Here is a 17,588-nt window from a genome sequence, read left to right on the forward strand (position 1 = left end):
CAAGGTGGCAGTGTTTCCAGGCCTCCAAAAGCAGCACAACCGAACCCTTTTGATTCGTAATTGCACTATAACACACAGTTGCCAAAATATTAATAGTTGATGCGGGGGGAGGTCGGGCCCCGCTAAATGTCTCCTTAGTATTGCCTGGGAAGTTTTTTCCTGTTTTCCGTCTGCCTTTAGGTTATAGTTATGGATTAGGTTATAGTTATGGATGCAGGAGCCCCTTGACCAGGTTTCAGGACAGAAATTTGATTGACTGAATTAACTACGGACCAAACTCTTTAGATTGGAGTGTAGAACAGCCTGTTTTAAAGTGTATGACTTCCCTTCTAACTGAAGTTAACGCCTGGCTGACACACAGATTCCATCGGTATGGAAGTTCAGCAAATGTTTTCCTTTATGATAAGGGCAAACCCATGAAGTGAAGTGACTTTATCAGAGGCAGAGCAGTCCTAACTTTTATTTCTAATTAGAATACGCAAGTGTTTTACCTATAATAGAATCTCTTGAACATCGACAAATTATGCAACTTATGTGATTGGCCTTTTCTGCTGGTTTGAGTTTAAGAAAAATACGGGTCTTGAAACTGCATTTTAAAGTGAACTTTAATGTCTGACTGCTAAGGTGTTACAATTAACTATCTTAATCTGTTCATTAATCCTTTGTCTTTAAACAGAAATGATTCTACTGAACATTTCTGTTAACTAACATTCTTCAATTCTAGGTGTTTTATTTTAATTGACATTTCAGTAATGATTCACCCTTTTCTTCCTCTTTCACAGCTCAAAAGAACTAGTAGCATGCTATGTAGAGAAAAATCCTCTGGGGCAACACTTCTGTAGCGCCAAGTTGGTTTGAAAGCTTATTCAAGGTGATGAGGTTGCATAGGTGAGCCTGAAAATATTCTGGCATGCAAAAATAATCTATTGTGCTTGCATTTTGCATTTGCATTAAGTTGGCCACAGCAGAAAAGACAACAGACTTTCTTAGTTATGTGCTATTGCAGGGTTTCTTCAGTAGACTCATTCCTGGACCAAAGACTGCTCTCTGGAGTAGCACACAGAGTAGCTTTAAGTTTCAGTAGTGCACCATTTTAGGGTGCTTTATTTAACTCTTGCACTGTGTGGATTTGTATTCATACAGAGTACCCACTGTCTACCTCAGCACAAGAGGTTTTTGCAATATTAAAAAAACCCCAAACCTAGTAATCTTCTCCTTTAACATTGAGACACTCATACAGGGTGGATGGTCTTATTATGGATCTGTTACACCAGATTGGTGGTGTCAGCTGAGGATGTACCACATTTGTGGTGGTGTTACTATGGCAACCGCCTTCTAAGAGCTGTCTCAAGGTCACTCATCAGTTGTAGCCTGGAGTGCTTGCTGCTTAAGCAAAATACACCGAACAATTCAGGAAATGATCCTTCTGCTTTCAGAAAGCAACAATAGGGATGCAAAGCAGTATTTTATTTCTGGGTTGAGGGAGAGGATGTTCTCTTTAATTACTCTGTATATCCATCCATCAGATATTTGAAGACTCTTAGAATCATATGGGGTGGATCTTAGTTGAAAAGTAAATCCTAAGCAATCCAGTTTAAATGATGTGAAAATTATCTTAAAAGCAAAGCAAACCCACCCCAAAATAAAACTTGTAGAAGCTGAAGAACTTGAGTAGAACTTGGTGATCAAGCCTAAAGTTTATGGTGCAGAAATTACCACCTGCGCTGGTGAAAATGTAAACGAAATGGTGAAGACTTATGCCGAGTTGAGAATTCAGAGCTTCTTACACTTAAGGGCTTGTTTTATGAGATATCCAGGTTCATTCTTGCATCTAAATCCTTGTGGGTATAGTTGGACAATGTCAAAGGCACTTAGCAGCATTTTCAGTCTAATGCACAGTGATTCAGAGGGAGGGCTGGAAAAGAGCTTGTTCCTGAAGTTGATCTTATGTCTAACGTTACGAGAGGTTCTACTGCACTACATGCATAAAATTGAATCCACTGGACTGAAACTTCATTCGAATGACCAAGTGCTGTTTCTTTGGTTTGGATAGTTACCTGACTAGTAAAAAGCTACTGTGTTTTGTGTGGTTTGTTGGTTGGGTTTCCTTTTGGGATTTAAACTTGCTTTTCCTCTTGCATCACCTCACAGACTAAACTAGTAGGATGACAGCAACAAAAGCAGCCATTAGAGACAGCAGTTGATATTATGGCTGGCTATATCTCAAACCTCCTCTACAAAGTGGTGAGCTTTTGTTTTGAGAACCAAATGTATTCAGAAGGCAATTTAATCCCTCCTTTTGCTTTTTAGGCTGAACAGACTGGATTCTTCCAGCTACCTCTCAAAAACACATATTAGCTGGTCTCACCCCACACCTGTTGTTTTTTAAATTCTGATTAGTTTATATGTTTGGGGAATATTGTTACTTCCTAAGTGCATGATTCTTTTATCTCCTACTAGGAAATACTTCACAGAGCAGTCCCCAGAACATTCTGTTAACATCTCCGGAGCCGTGGGCCAGGAGTAACTTCCTATAGTGTGATCTAGATTTTGTGCCATTCTCTACAACTGCATTTGGAGATGTCTGTCTTTGAATATGACTTAAGTTTTGTCTTTAGGGTCTTCAGGAGCTGGGATTGGTGGAGTTTTTATACAAATAGGTTCAATAGTAGCTGTCCACAGAACTCAAAGAGCTCCATCCTTGGAGTATTACACAGAAAGCTGGTACTTCTAGATTAACAGGATATACATATATTTAAGGAGTGAATGAAAACATAAGAGCTAAGGATATCCAGTTAGTAATCCAGTCTACTTCCATCCTCCGTAAAACAAGCCTAGACCATAGTAAGACGGTGGAAGAAAACTTGTACATACAAACTGTTGGTAAAGGGAGTTAAGAAAAACCTCTGCCTTATGAAGGTTGGTCTTTAAGAGGCATGCATATTAAGTGTCTGTATGTTTTTCTCTGAAGTAAGAAGTCTATTCAAATTTTAACATACACAATAGCATGAAAATACTTGTAGTGTGAGGCCATAGCAAGAGAACGTTTGCCTCTGCCACAGAACAGAGGTTTCCAGGGCATGATACACAAGTCATTTGCACATGATACGAAGTAGTGGTGTATACAGGCACTTCCCTGTCTACAAAATAAACTGTCTTACAGAGGCAATGAAGACATTTGAGCCACAGGGTTGGTATCTGCATCACTAGTTATTAGGGGCTTGCTTACATTTCGAGGCACAGGCTTCTCTCCCCAGAACTGTCCTGCTGTGCCACCCCAGGGTGGGCGTCTCGCTGCACCGGGCTGGGAGCCCGTGCTGAGCTCTGGGCTAAGTGGATCCAGATTGGAAACAATTCTTGCTGAATGCAACATCTTGGCTACAGTAGAAGGTCACTTCAGAGCTACCTAAGGCATATTCATGCACATTTCATTAAAACAAACCATTGTAGAGCAGATATCATTATATGCTTAAGAGAAAAATCAGATTTGTATTTCGCTTTATGTGCATTCAAGAGGGCTTTCCGAAAGTGAACCAGCTAGACTTGTCAGCCTCGCACCTGTGTTTTTCATGGTATTTTAGGATACATTATTCAGTTTAAGAACTGTCCAGTAGTTCATGAGAGAAGCAGTCTGATCTTCCACAGCTGTTATAGATTTCTTGAGGATGCGGCTAGTTGATATCTTCTATCAAAAGCAGGTGCGCTAAGATCCTAGACAGTGGCGATGTTTTGTTCCCAGTATACCTACTGGCTATAGCCAAAACAGACTCAAGTTTAAGTACACTAATTGCCTCAGCCACTCCAGAATCTTTTCCTGTGCAGTAGCAAGGCTGTTTCAACTTTCTAATGTAATACTTTGAACAAAAGGTTGGATACTTTCCTATAGTCATACTCCCCTGAAAATTTCTTCTATTACGAAGCCTTGCTGTTTAGTAATTCCAATCCAGTCTAGACTTGTTTTTTCTCTGGAATAATAAAAAACTTGCAAATCTTCCAGGCTTTTCTTCCTCCCCAAATAAAGTTAGTGAGGCACTTCACCACAGATTGATTCAATTAGAAAATATTTTAATATACTGTTATTGTTAAAAACAAGAACAACCCCCCCACTCTGCCAACAAAAAAACCTGTGCATGAAAGGGAACGTTTCTCTTCCAGTGCTACTGGCTCCATAGTACCAACAGTGGAAAAAGATAAGTAACAGCCCTGGAGAGACTTCAGCTCCATCAGCTGAAACGAGGGTACAGCCAGGGCTATTGGTGAGTCTACAGCGAAGACAAACCCCCGCCCACAAGGCACCACAGCAGAACACAGCTGAAAGCGGCTTGCTTTAACTTGCCTACTATATTAAGGTAGCATTTTTAGCATATTCGTGCTAAATTAAAGGCCTCGCCTTCAAACTGGGGATTTCAGAAACGGCTCTGACTTTGCTCTGTACACTTGCGTAGGAGGTGCTCATGCATTTCAAGATTACTTTCAAGAGCCTGAGGGGGCATGAAGCACAATTAAGCAATTGCTTAAGTTCTTCATACAAGATGGGCCACCAGCAGTTAGTTTATAGCTGGCATTTCATAGCGGGAGGAATTTGCATTAAGATTTGTTACATAAAACAATATTGTAAACATGTTTTGCAGAACAGATGAAGCAGCTTTGATATTAAAACTTTATGAACTCTTATGAGAGGATGCACCAAGTGGACTCGGTTGGTCCAGACAGCCGGTTTTCCCGAAAAATCGTACCACTGGCACTGTTTTTGAAGCAGGTCTGGAACATGCTTATGTTGTAAAGCTCTTTACCCGCCTTATAATCAACTTAATTTTCTTCATTGGCAGCTATCTTAGCAGTTCTTTCCTCATTCTAAGTGCAAGAATAATTTCTTGCCAAAGTCTGCTAGAATGTGGCATTATCTTGAATCTGCTTCAGTCCGTGCACTCAGCACTCGCAGTCCGAGATCCTATCTGGCTGTCAAAAAGCTAGAGAAACAGGACAAAGCGCAGATCAAGAGTCAGATAAAACAAAGAATACTTAAGTACTTTAATAATTTTAGATAAGCAGTAAATATAGCTTCTAGAATTAAGACATTTGGGTTGCTTTCCATTTGCGGTAATTTGTTTATCTTGGTTTTGCTGCCATATATCCAGATGTGACTAAACTGCTTCCAGGCAAAAGTTTTCCGCAACAGTTTTCTATTGCTCTAGCTACAGAGATTACTGTCATCTTGGAAATGCTAAGTTCCATATTAGTTACAGTGTACCATGACAGAGCAGTGGTTACTGATGTCGGAATTGGTAGAAGTTATTCTAATCCTCTCAGAGAAGGTTAATGCATACATGCAGTAAAATAACTTGGAGATGGCCACTAGTCACTGTTTTGCTGGCAGTCACCTGAAAGATTTCAGTGCTGCAGGCATATAAGTGTCTCATGGTCTCAGCTAGCGCTGTCTCTAGGATAAACAGGTAGTTTTAATGCCCCGGACTTCTGGGAGGAGGTCTGGCCTCCAAACAAAGCTGTCTGGTGTGGGATGGGGTGGTCACACGTTCCGAGTGCTCCAAACCAGTTCGTTATCTCTGAAAAACAGGCAGATGCTCGTACCGCTTCCCTGTCTGTTCGCACCCCTGAAATGCAGAAGTACCGGCCTTGTTTTCAAAGGCGTTGTCTGTCTTTCAGTACACTATTATGTAAACTCTGCTTTTTCCTAGTAAGTCAATCATGAGATTATTGGGGTTGGTTTGATCTTGTGAAATGCTTCAAAAAGTATCCTCAGCAGGTCTTAAGCAATCTTCTACGTTTCACTATTGAAAAGGTTTTGGAAAGGAATTGTTCTGTTGGTGTCAAACACGCAGATGTGAGGACCACATTTTCCTGTGAGCTGTGGCAAAGGGGGAGTCCAGAATTGGATTTTTTTTTTTTTTTTAATTTTGGGATGAAATTTTGCTTATGAAGCACAAAATGAGTATGAAAAAAATTATAGCAAGCAATTAATTACTACTTTCTGAAGCAATTTGTAAACCTTGATTTGGTATATTGTGACAATGGGAGATTCCATTAGTTGGCTAGGTCTAAGTAACTTTAACTGAATTATACTGGGTAAAAATTTAGGTTTTACATCCATGAATAAATTTCTGTATCAGACTAACCTCCTAGCTGCTCTTAATCCTTTCTTCAATATTAAGTTACTGCTAATGAGAAGGGACTTGGCTAAAGTTAAAAATAGAGCACGTTGAACTTGACATGAACCTTAATGTCTTTTCCAGCTTTTATAGGGATTGTATTGTGAATTGTGTATTGTTTAGTTTGTTTCTCACTGATTAAAAGTATTGAAATAAACTGTGTATTGTGAAATAAAGCTGCTGTCATTGCTTTGTTTACATTTTGGATATCTAATAGGAATGTTACTTTACACATTTGATAGAAGGTTCAAGCTTGGAGATGGGATTTTAAGTCTTACTAAGACTTGTTAGTGTTTTGTTTCCTAAATGCAAAATATATTGCTGAAGACATAAGACAACTAAAATGTGTTTCCTGTCAAAGCCTAAACCAAACTTTTGTTTGCTTGGGCTTTGGATAAAGCCAGTGTGGCAGATCACAGAACCCCAGGGTGTCAGGGGTTGAAGGGCCCTGGAAAGCTCATCCAGTGCAATCCCCCCATGGAGCAGGAACACCCAGCTGAGGTTACACAGGAAGGTGTCCAGGGGGTTGGAATGTCTGCAGAGAAGGAGACTCCACAACCCCCTGGGCAGCCTGGGCCAGGCTCTGCCACCCTCACCGGGAACAAGTTTCTTCTCAAATTTAACTGGAACCTCCTGTGTTCCAGTTTGAACCCGTTACCCCTTGTCCTATCACTGGTTGTCACCCAGAAGAGCCTGGCTCCATCCTCCTGACACTCCCCCTTTATACATCTGTAAACATGAATGAGTCCCCCCTTCTCCAGCTCCAGAGCCCCAGCTCCCTCAGCCTTTCCTCACACGGGAGATGCTCCACTCCCTCCAGCATCTTGGTGGCTGCGCTGGACTCTCTCCAGCAGTTCCCTGTCCTGCTGGAACTGAGGGGCCACAGCTGGACACAAGATTCCAGGTGTGGTCTCCCCAGGGCAGAGCAGAGGGGCAGGAGAACCTCTCTGACCTACTGACCACCCCCTTCTAACCCCCCCCAGGTCCCATTGGCTTCCTGGCCACAAGGGCCCAGTGCTGGCTCATGGTCACCCTGCTGTCCCCAGGACCCCCAGCTCCCTTTCCCCTGTGCTGCTCTCTAATAGGTCATTCCCCAACTTACACTGGAACCTGGGGTTGTTCCTGCCCAGATTCAAGACTCTACACTTGCCCTTGTTCTATTTCATTAAATTTCTCCCCACCCAACTCTCAGCCTGTCCAGGTCTCTGATGGCAGCACAGCTTCCAGTGTCACCACTGCTCCCAGCCTTGTGTCGTCAGCAAACTGGCTGATAGTGCACTCTGTCCCCTCGTCCAAATCATTGATGAATATATTGAATAATATGGATCAGATACTTTACTATATGGAGTTCATTTCTACAGCTGTACGTAAGTTTCCAGTGTTCTTTGAACTTGGTTTTACATAGATCTTTCTTTATTTTGCTTATTGTAAATTCATTTATTAACTTATCTGTTAAGTTTGCTGATTACTTTGTAGACATAAGACTATCTTGACTAAAACTATTATGCTAAGCTTATTGTATGAAGATTTGTTAAACTCTTAAAGGAAACACCCGTCTCTAATACTTCTTGTTCTGGGAGTAGTTCCTGATAGTGACTTGCTTGCCTTTGATCTTTACATTCTTAGAGGACAAGAATAAGAATTGGTAACTACAGCTGATAATTACAGTCAGGGTCAGGCTGGTCATTGAAGAAGACATGGTGGTGATGTGATTTAAGTGGGCGAGTTGCTGTGTGCACCCCTAGCACTTGATTTAGGAGAAATCTTTATTCGTGTGATGCTTTTGTCTTTATGCCTGGTGATGTACTTGAGGGAGAAGCAGACCTGCTATAACCAATGGATTTTTGCCCAATTTTCTTTCATTCAGTTAAACAAGAAAACAAACAAACCCAAAACAAAACAGAATGAATTATTCTGTCAGAATGTCAGGCCAGTCTGAGTAGTGTTCAAAAAGCAGAGTGCTGAGAGTTGTCAGTGGAGAAAAAGAATACAAAATTGGAAGTACTATATCAGTATACAGTTGTGTTGTGCCTTCCTTTTTAGCAATTCTGGTCTCTGCCATATCAAAAAGAGTTTATCTTGCTCTGTATTTTTTAAAGATCAAGCTAACATTTTCTATGAGGAACAGAATTTGCCAGTGCTTCTCAGCCTTTGGAGCGTACAAGGCAGATCTATACAAAATAACCACCAGTGTCGTGGAAAATCAACAGGAAGAAAGTGTTTTCCTCTTCAGTCATTTCATTTATTCTCCTCCTCCTTGTTATCAGATGGCAGAGTTAAAAATAAAAACCTGATACACTCACATAGTGTAGAGCTTAACTACAGAACTGACTGCCACAGAATATTTGAGCTGGGGTGATTTTCATGGGTTCAAAAATAAACTTATATAGCAGATAATGCAGCTGCTGGGGAGCTTGGTCCTTCAGAACCAGGGAGTTCCTGCACTGTGGATCGGGAAGGCTGTTTGCTGCGGGACGTTGATGCGCTTACCTTTCCATCCGAGGTGTTCCCACCGGCTCCTCCCGGGGACAGAACACCGTGCTACGTGAGTCTTCTCTTCGACTTAATTGTCCAGGACTACTTGGATTTATGAGAATTGATCTAGAGAAAACATCGATATTTAGAGGGTTAGGAAGAAGCAGAAAAGCATTTCAATTCCCTTAGAAAAATAAAGGTATCTTCTTATGTTCCATGTTGTATACAGTTTGCTCTCCTCCACTTGCCTTAAACTTGAGGGAATGCCTGGTATGACCCGGCCTCCGTATGTGTGATAGCATCTAATCCCAATAAACTGTTAGGGTATACTTGGTCTATTAAAGCACGTTGCTCTTAGAAGTTGTGGGATGGAGTGGCAGCACCCTTTTGTGTATGTACCTGCCTGTAGTTTTTAATTCTCTACTAGAGTTTTCTTCTTTCTGAAGTAACCGATTATGTTAATGTTTTGTTCAGAATTGTTCTTTGAAACAATGGTGATGAAATGGGATTTCTTGCTTGAGGCTGTTTTGGGCACAGAGTAGATATGCTGCGAATCACTGCTGGGTTTTCTTTTTTGGCTTCTGGGCTGACCGATGTAGCCTTCAGTACTCAACAGGGGAACGTCTCAAGCTCCATACCTGTTGGAGAGCAGTGAAACCGATAACTTGGCTGGACATTCCACTCGGTGGGATTTTGATCTCTGGCAAGGAAGCACCTCCTTCAGAATAATCTCTTGTGATAAAATCAGCCTCTTTGCTCTGCAGTTCAGCAGGTGCCCTGCAATAAAATTCAGGTGAGCTGGCTTGGTTACAGTGAGGGAAGGTTACAGAGAAGCTGAGACATTGAGAGGAGGCAGTGGAAGGAGAGAGAACCTTTGGCGACCGATCTCTTCTGAGCGCAGTGAAGATTGTGTTCTGTTCCAGATAGCTGTGCTTGTTAAAGTGTTACTGTTCCTAAGCAATGATTTGCATGCAGATGACACACGGAGTTAAATAATATGTAGTGGAGAGAAGGGATAATAAATGACTTTTGACTGGATGGAGACACTTATTTAAGCATATTGTCTGTCATAAACCTACTTGCAAGTGAACAAAACTAAATCACAGCATTTTTATTCTGTAAGACGCAATTAATGACATCAGACTTAAGTTTTGTATGCTCTTTTCTGGTGTTCCCTCAATGGTATGCTGTGTTTATCCTGTTATTGTGTATATGCCGTTATTTATAGGCTTCATCTATATGAGAATCTAACAAAGTAGGCTTCTGACTGACGGAAGCTCAAGTGTAGGTAAGGTTTTGTAGCTTGCTTCACTTTTAATGGACTGTTAGGTACACTAAAATGCTTAGTGGGCTTTAAAAAGAAAATATTAAAGTTATGCCATGCCTAGAGACAATATTACAACTTTTCTCCTAAAAATTTTGGCAGGGCCCAATAATATAACGTTGTGACTGCAGTGTACCTAAACATGACTTCCCTTTCTTGTAAGAGTTCCGTTAAGTATGAGGTACTGTAACAGGTCACTTAACTAGACAAACGCAGCATGGTGCTTACTGACAAGAAAATACATTGAATCAGCTACACAGTATAGCTGATCTACTCCAGTTGTACAACATAAATGCATGACTGGTGCTAATCAGTTAGTTACCACATTTGATATGCTTACCAGATGCTAATATAAAATCCTCCCAGTGCAGAGGTGTGGCTGAATACTAACTGGAAAGCTTATCATCAAGTTAAACTTTGAATTAAACTGCAAAATGACCTGGACGTCTGGTAAACGAGAACGCGAGTTGTTTAAACCGTGGTGGATGCATCTTGGCGGCCTCACTGGCTGACAAATGCCCAAACCATGGCTCCCCAGCTCCACGTTTTATTGAATGTAACCTGGTCTGCTTGTGCAGGAACTAAAGATATGGTGCACGTAAGAAAAGGTAATAAAAAACACCTCAACAGCTCTACTGTGGTGATTCCTCCCATGCACTATATAAAAATACATAGAATTGCCTCCTAATGTTGTGAAACTACACAAATACTTAGCCATTTATCTACAAACAAGGAAGCAACTGGGTCTGCAATAAAACATTACAGATGTTTTTGGCACTTGAAGGGGAAGGATGTGATCCCTCCTTCTGGTTTTGGCAGTCACTGACCTCTTGTACTAACTTCCAGAATGGCTGCAAGTCTTCCGAAAACTACTTGGAATTTCTGTGCTAATGATGGTAGTGTCACTTTGAAGAGTTGTGCAGAACACGTCAGTGTTAGAGAAGAGCATTTGTTTGAAAACTTCAGTGAGCAAAACCGCTTTTCTGCTTGCTGCCAGGGGTCTTAGGGAGCTTAGTGTGAGATCTGTTGGAAGAAGCACCAGTGGTGTTTACTCTTCACAGGTAACCCCCGTATCCTAAGCTGAATGTCACTGAAACTCCTACGTACTCGTGCCGGGCAAAGGCTGGGTCAGGATACAGGTCCTTGACAGACTCAGCTTTCCAGCTATGAGACCATTATCTCACTGCATAGGAAGTGAAATATGAAATAGTAAAGCACTTTGGAGAAGATACCACAGACATAAGGATCTGGTGGTCTTTTCTGTGAGCTGATGGGTGCCACTCCCACATAGAGTCTAATAAGCAATTACACAGCAACGTGCTTAATTAAGTATGCACAACAAGGGTTAATGGAAGAAGTGTTGAGTTGGAGTTAACAATACTATTAAGTTTTTGGAATGACATCAAAACCTTAGTATTTTCAGTGTCACTTTTGGTATGCCTTTAAAAAGCATATGGAAAAAATAGTATAACTCGCCGTAAGGAAATTTGTGCCGTGCTTGCCAGCGAGGTTGTCACCTGCAGTCCCGCGGCCTGGTCGCTGGGCTGAGCGTGCGCTCTGCCCCTGGCGCACAGCCTTCCCGCACCACTGCGCCAGAGACCGGGAGCTGGGAGGGGGCAGGCGGGGGGGGCTCTGCGCAGCCCGGGCCCTGCTGTGCGCGGGGCGGCGGGGCCTGGAGAAGGGTCCCTGGGCACGGCGCTGCGGGCACGGCGCTGCGGGCACGGCGCTGCGGGCACGGCGCTGCTCTGCTGCGGGCACGGCGCTGCGGGCACGGCGCTGCTCTGCTGCGGGCACGGCACTGCGGGCACGGCGCTGCTCTGCTGCGGGCACGGCGCTGCTCTGCAGCTGCCAGGTTTGCAGAGGAGCTGCTCTCGGTCTGTAGCACGGCGGTAAAGCGTGTTCTGTCCTGTCGGCGTGGAGGAGCTGTGCAGCGACAGAGCTCGCTTGCTTAGATAAAATACTTGAGGCAAGCAGTTTAAAACAAAACTGAGCGTGTTCAAAGACTTTAAAGGCACTTACTGTCTGGACAGATATCTTCATTGGAGCAGCAAGGTCAAGTTTAGCTTATTCAGACATTTCATTAATTTCTCTTTTAAAGCTTTAACTTCTTGGACTGAATAAAAGGTTATGTTTTGTTCAGCTGGATTCTCCAGTCTGTGTTACAGTGTCTGGACCAACTTTATGCAAGTGTTCCACAAAAAGTAGTTCTAAGGGGGGTGCGAGAGGCAGTAGTTCAAGAATTAGAACAGGCCTCTGTGCTGGAAAATCTTAGGCATCCTTGACCACAGATGCGGCTGTGCCTGCGTAGGTAATGACACGCTTTAGTGTATTTTCTATTTCAGACGAAGATGTCTGCCACAAACCAGCAATGTTCTTTAGTGCATCGGTTTGTCAAAACTAAGTTTTATTCAGTAGATCCTCCTGATTTTAGCCTAGTATGAAACATTAGTTGCAATGTTGGGTGTATCAAGGCTGTTTCAAAGATGAAGTATATTAAATTGAGTGAGCGTGTGTCTGTGTTCATAAATAAAGTCACTGGGGCCCCTTTCCGAGACTAACACATGCCCTCGTGGAAATGTCTGTTGCTTTGTGGTTTTTAAATGTGTTTCAGCAATCTCTTCCTCCTCCCTCATTTAGTACTCCACATTGTAGAATCTTTATTTGTACACATAAAATGCAGAAAAATAATACTACCTTTTGTTTGGTACGAGTTATTCCCATGACCTGTAAGCTTTAGCTGTGTCCAGGAATGAAAAAACTACATCTGTTTGGCTTCATGCATAATGCAAATGTGGCATGTTTTTGAAATAACTTAAAAAATACCTTTAAAATGACAGGTGAACACAGCTAATTTCTAAGTGGTTTTGTAAACAGTAGGTATAGTCTTCAGAAACGGGAAGACATGCATGCCGTAGCCTGCTGGAAAGAGCCTGCGTGCTTTCCTGAAATACGGTTTTCCTAAACGGCTTCAGAACAGGACACGGTGTCGATTCGGGTGGAGCCTTCCAGTCTCAGTAGGACTGAGACATGCTGTTTATTCAAGGGCAGTCTCATATTAGCTTCATGAGCTGAATAATAAAACATGGTAAAAAAAAAAAAAGGTACATTTTAAAGGGAATTGCGTAAAGTTTAGCAAAGGGTCCTCAGAATTATTCATTTTTTGCAGTTGTGTGGCGCATCATTGTGACTCTCTTTTGCTTGAAAATGTAATTGTACAGACTCCGACTTTATTTAATAGGTTGGTTACGTGGTGCTGGTTCCGCAGTTGGTGTATTTTTGGAGACAGAAGTTGCTCATGCCTCCTCCCACCCCCGGCCGCGGCGCGCGGCGCTCGGTGCTCGGTGCGCGGTGCTCAGCACACGGTGCTCAGCGCTCGGCTCTCGGCGCTCGGCTCTCGGCGCGCGGCGCTCGGTGCGCGGTGCTCAGCGCTCGGCTCTCGGCGCTCGGCTCTCGGCGCGTGGCGCTCGGTGCGCGGTGCGCGGTGCTCAGCACACGGTGCTCAGCGCTCGGCTCTCGGCGCTCGGCTCTCGGTGCTCGGCGCTCAGTGCGTGGTGCTCGGCGCTCGGCGCTGGCAGCTGCAGCGTCGGCATCGCGCAGGAAGTGACCTTGGCTTGTAGTAATCAAATTCAGAACACACAGAAAAGCTTCTTGGTAACATGCTGACTTGATGTAAAATTTTATAGCATCCATTTTCTTTTAAAATGAGGCCATCTTATAAAAAGGGAATTTATTTATGATATCTCCATTTAACAGAATTTTTCTAAAACAACATGGTATTTAGAAAAGGTAAAACAACAAAAGCAAACTGCTCTTTTTACTGAGAGGGAAATAGCTTTTTATATATGTAATTACGTCTTAAATTACTATTGGCAAAACTGTATTGTAGCCTAGCTAAACGATGAAAATGCAGTGTTATTTGATAGGATTTTCAGTGGTATCTTACCATTTTTGAACCGGAGTAGAAAGGCTTGGTAGCAGGGCATGATCTCAATCAGTTGAGACTCTCACATTGTCTTTAACTTTCTGACTTGATGTATTTTAATCATTTACTGCATCTTTTGTTAGCAGCTCTCAAGGCATTAAGTTCAGCCTCACAGGAGCTGTATTAAGCTGCTATGCCTATTTGCGTAGATGGAGAAAGGAACCTACCTGTGCCTGTTCCAGAAATCACCGTTTGGCTTTGCCCACCAGCTGGAGATGGTTTTGCATTGGCTACTCTTAAATTAAGGGGTTGACTATTCCTGAAACAGGTTTTAAGAGTTTTGCATGATTATCTTCTTGCCCAAACCTATTTTGTGAATCGAGTTACAAAACAAAGATGATTGGCAGTATTTTTGGCTGGCATAGCTCTTTGTAAGAATATCCGTCTTTATCCTTTCTTGGGACCATTACAGAGGGCTGAGACCAGAACATCTTTCATCATTACAAAGTGCTGAGAAAGCCTTTAAGGTTCTGAGGTAAGATAACTTACCAGTTTTTAAACGGCATTTTTCTGAAGAATCAGTAATAGCTGCCACCTGACTAATGTTTTTTTCCCTTAGGTTGTCATGTGTATTATCTTGAAGAATCTACCATCTGGTTGGCTTGGGGCTTTGGAAAACTGAATCTGGCATCTTTGGCATAAACCTGTTTGTATGTTGATAGCGTATTTACTCACTTTACCTCTTTACAATTGTATTCAGATTCTTGTCATGGTTTAATTCCATTGTGTTTACCTTGCAAATGTATGCAATGACTTGCTATTCTACTTGGTACCGAGTCAGAGTTGCTCATCACTCATTTGAAGATCTCTGCATAACCCTGCCCCTTTCTGCTGCCTTGAACGTACCCTCATGTTACTTTGCTACTGAATTTGCCTTAACTACGTGCTTTATACCCTTCTCTTCATGCCGCCTCGTATCATATTGTCTGTTATCACACCAAACAGAACTCTTCATCCACATCTTCACGTAAAGTGCTTTCGTCCTCTTTCCCTGTAGTCTGCAAGGCCAATGAAGAGAGGTGATAAATCTGCTGCTCTCTGTCCTTAAGTGTAGTTGACACTGACTTTCCAAGATCAAGTGGATGCTGAAACACAGTCCAAGATTGTGTCATTCACTATTTGCTGTCATCAGCATTTCCATCGGTATCCCACAGAATAACACTGGTCTCAGCACAGACTTTGGGACACTCCACAGTGGACTGACCGATTCCCTGAGTCGTAGTCCCCGAGATGAAACTGCAGTGCTAGTGATGATATTTTGACTCTGGAACGCTTGTGTTGCAACTCTCTGCACTGGAGTTTTAAACCAGAACTCCTGAGCAGGAGATGACAGAACCTGGAACCATGAATACACATGGAGGCACACACTGGACCAACTCTGTTCTTCCTCTAGTTCTGTAACCTTAAAGTAAGTGGGGACCAAGATGTATCTTGTCTTTGTCTTGCTTTGGCATAGAAAATCTATTACAAATATCTCATGTCCAGATTTTACTTGTTTTCCTGTGCAAGACTGTGAAGGGTTGAATCAGTGATTACTTTTGTACCCAAGAGCCACAACTTCACTGCCTACCCTTGGAGATGGAGGATTACTTGTTTTGCCATCACAGTATTATTAATGGTGCTGTGGGAGGGACAGTGTGCACAGCACTCCTTGGGCTACCCAGCCTGATGCCAGGGCACTGCCAGCTCCTCGTTCGACAAGCAGCAAAGTAACTGCAGCTCCAGCCTGTGCCTTTCGGGTCCTTTCTGACAATTCCGTGCTGCTTTTCTCCCTCCCTCCCCTTTTGCAAGGTCAGTCTTTCCTGTTGGCCAGCACACTCTCACTGCTGTCACAGCTCCAGAGTTGAGCACTGCTTTGACACTGCCTAGTATTACCCCTTAGATTACCGACACGGTTTTCAAGTAAAATGGGGGTAAGGGGACCCTCTTCTGCGGCTGTTAACTTCTGACTCGCAGGCGCGCTGCTTCTGCACCGCTCCTCTTCCCCGCGATTTCCGTGCTGGAACAAACGCTCAGCTTGCTGCTGGGCTCCCGAAGAGCAGGGAGGGCAGGGCCCGCTCTGGCGCCGCCTGCGCCCCCGGCCGGTGCGGGTGCCGGTACCGGGCCCGTTCTGGCGCCGCCTGCGCCCCCGGCCGGTGCCGGTGCCGGTACCGGGCCCGTTCTGGCGCCGCCTGCGCCCCCGGCCGGTGCCGGTGCCGGTACCGGGCCCGCTCTGGCGCCGCCTGCGCCCCCGGCCGGTGCCGGTGCCGGTACCGGGCCCGCTCTGGCGCCGCCTGCGCCCCCGGCCGGTGCGGGTGCCGGTACCGGGCCCGCTCTGGCGCCGCCTGCGCCCCCGGCCGGGCCGCAAGGAGTTAAGGGCCGCGCTGCCGCCCGCGGTTCTGTCTGGAGCCGCCGCGCTCCCATTGGCTGTGGAAAGGTGAAATTGAAACCACGGTAAACTTTTGACCCTGTGGCAGCTCTTGTGGAACGCCTTCTCCTTGCCAAGAGCAGCCGGCCCCCCCTTTCCTGTATTTATTCTGTGCTGGGCCGGGCCGGGCCGTGCCGCTTGCAGCCTCTGCGGGCGGGGGGAGGACAAGCACAAGCAAGGAGTTGGCGTGTCCAGCTAACGGCAGCGCTGGTGCCAGCATCTCCCGAAACCCTGAGCGGTAAACAAGTAGGAGCCCATTTTCAACCTCCAGGATGGTTTTTGTGTGGTTAAAAAAAAAAGGCACCCAAACCCAACGGCGGGATTGACGCTGACGATCAGGGCTAATGAGGCAGTGGGGAGGGCGGTGAGTCACCCGGCGCGCTGGCTGCCGAGCCTGCTGCTTCCTACACCACTTGTTTTTCTACAGATTGAAAGCCAAGGTAGAAGTGTCTCATTATTAATACTTAGTTCATAAGTCGGTGTGTCAAATACGTATTTACCTAACTGTAACTGTTCATATTCTTCTGAATCTTCCTTAAGTAAAAGAATGTATTTGTTCAGTCTGGGAGACAGTGCCAGCTGAACTTCGTTGCCAGCTTGCAAAGCGGCGGAGGCCCTTGGTAGCCAATGTACGATTTTTCACTTGGGCAGGGCGCTCTGACGAATCCTGGACTTAATTAAAGTGTGTGTCACTTTCAAGCTATGCAGAGTTTGTCACAAAAAAATAAAGATCTGTGGTCAAGAAAATTCACCTTCTCTCTGTAGCTTTGCCAAAGCAGCCAAATTCAAGCAGCATTACGTTTTCAATGAAGTATGAATACGAGACTTCGCTAATCCACGTTTCTTTCCCCTTAAACACGGCTGTCTTTTCACTGACAAAAGGAGCTGACGCGGTTCCTTTCCCGCGGCCGCTCCCGCTGCCCGCGCAGGTACCGACCTGCCGGTACCGACCTGCCGGTACCGACCTGCCGGCGGGGCGGCCGCTGCCCGTGCAGGTACCGAGCTGCAGGTACCGACCCGCCGGTACCGACCTGCTGGTACCGACCTGCCGGTACCGACCTGCCGGCGGGGCGGCCGCTGCCCGCGCAGGTACCGACCTGCCGGTACCGACCTGCCGGTACCGACCTGCCGGCGGAGCGGCCGCTGCCCGTGCAGGTACCGAGCTGCAGGTACCGACCCGCCGGTACCGACCTGCTGGTACCGACCTGCCGGTACTGACCTGCTGGTACCGAC

General features: G+C 44.7%; 1 protein-coding gene across 10 annotated transcripts in view; it reads left to right on the forward strand.

Moving 5' to 3' along the window:
- Positions 1–17,588, forward strand: part of NCOA3 (nuclear receptor coactivator 3) — a 71,269-nt gene that overhangs the window by 14,567 nt on the left and 39,114 nt on the right. The window contains exon 1 of one of the 10 annotated variants that reach the window (XM_082065795.1): positions 16,597–16,795. The exons of the other annotated variants lie outside the window; for them this stretch is intronic. The gene's annotated coding sequence lies outside the window, so the exon portion shown is untranslated. Of the gene's footprint in view, positions 1–16,596; positions 16,796–17,588 lie in introns of those variants that run through there. 10 annotated transcript variants of the gene reach the window in all.

This window comes from Streptopelia decaocto (assembly GCF_964273445.1).
Source record: "Streptopelia decaocto genome assembly, chromosome: 14".
Lineage (NCBI taxonomy): Eukaryota > Metazoa > Chordata > Aves > Columbiformes > Columbidae > Streptopelia > Streptopelia decaocto.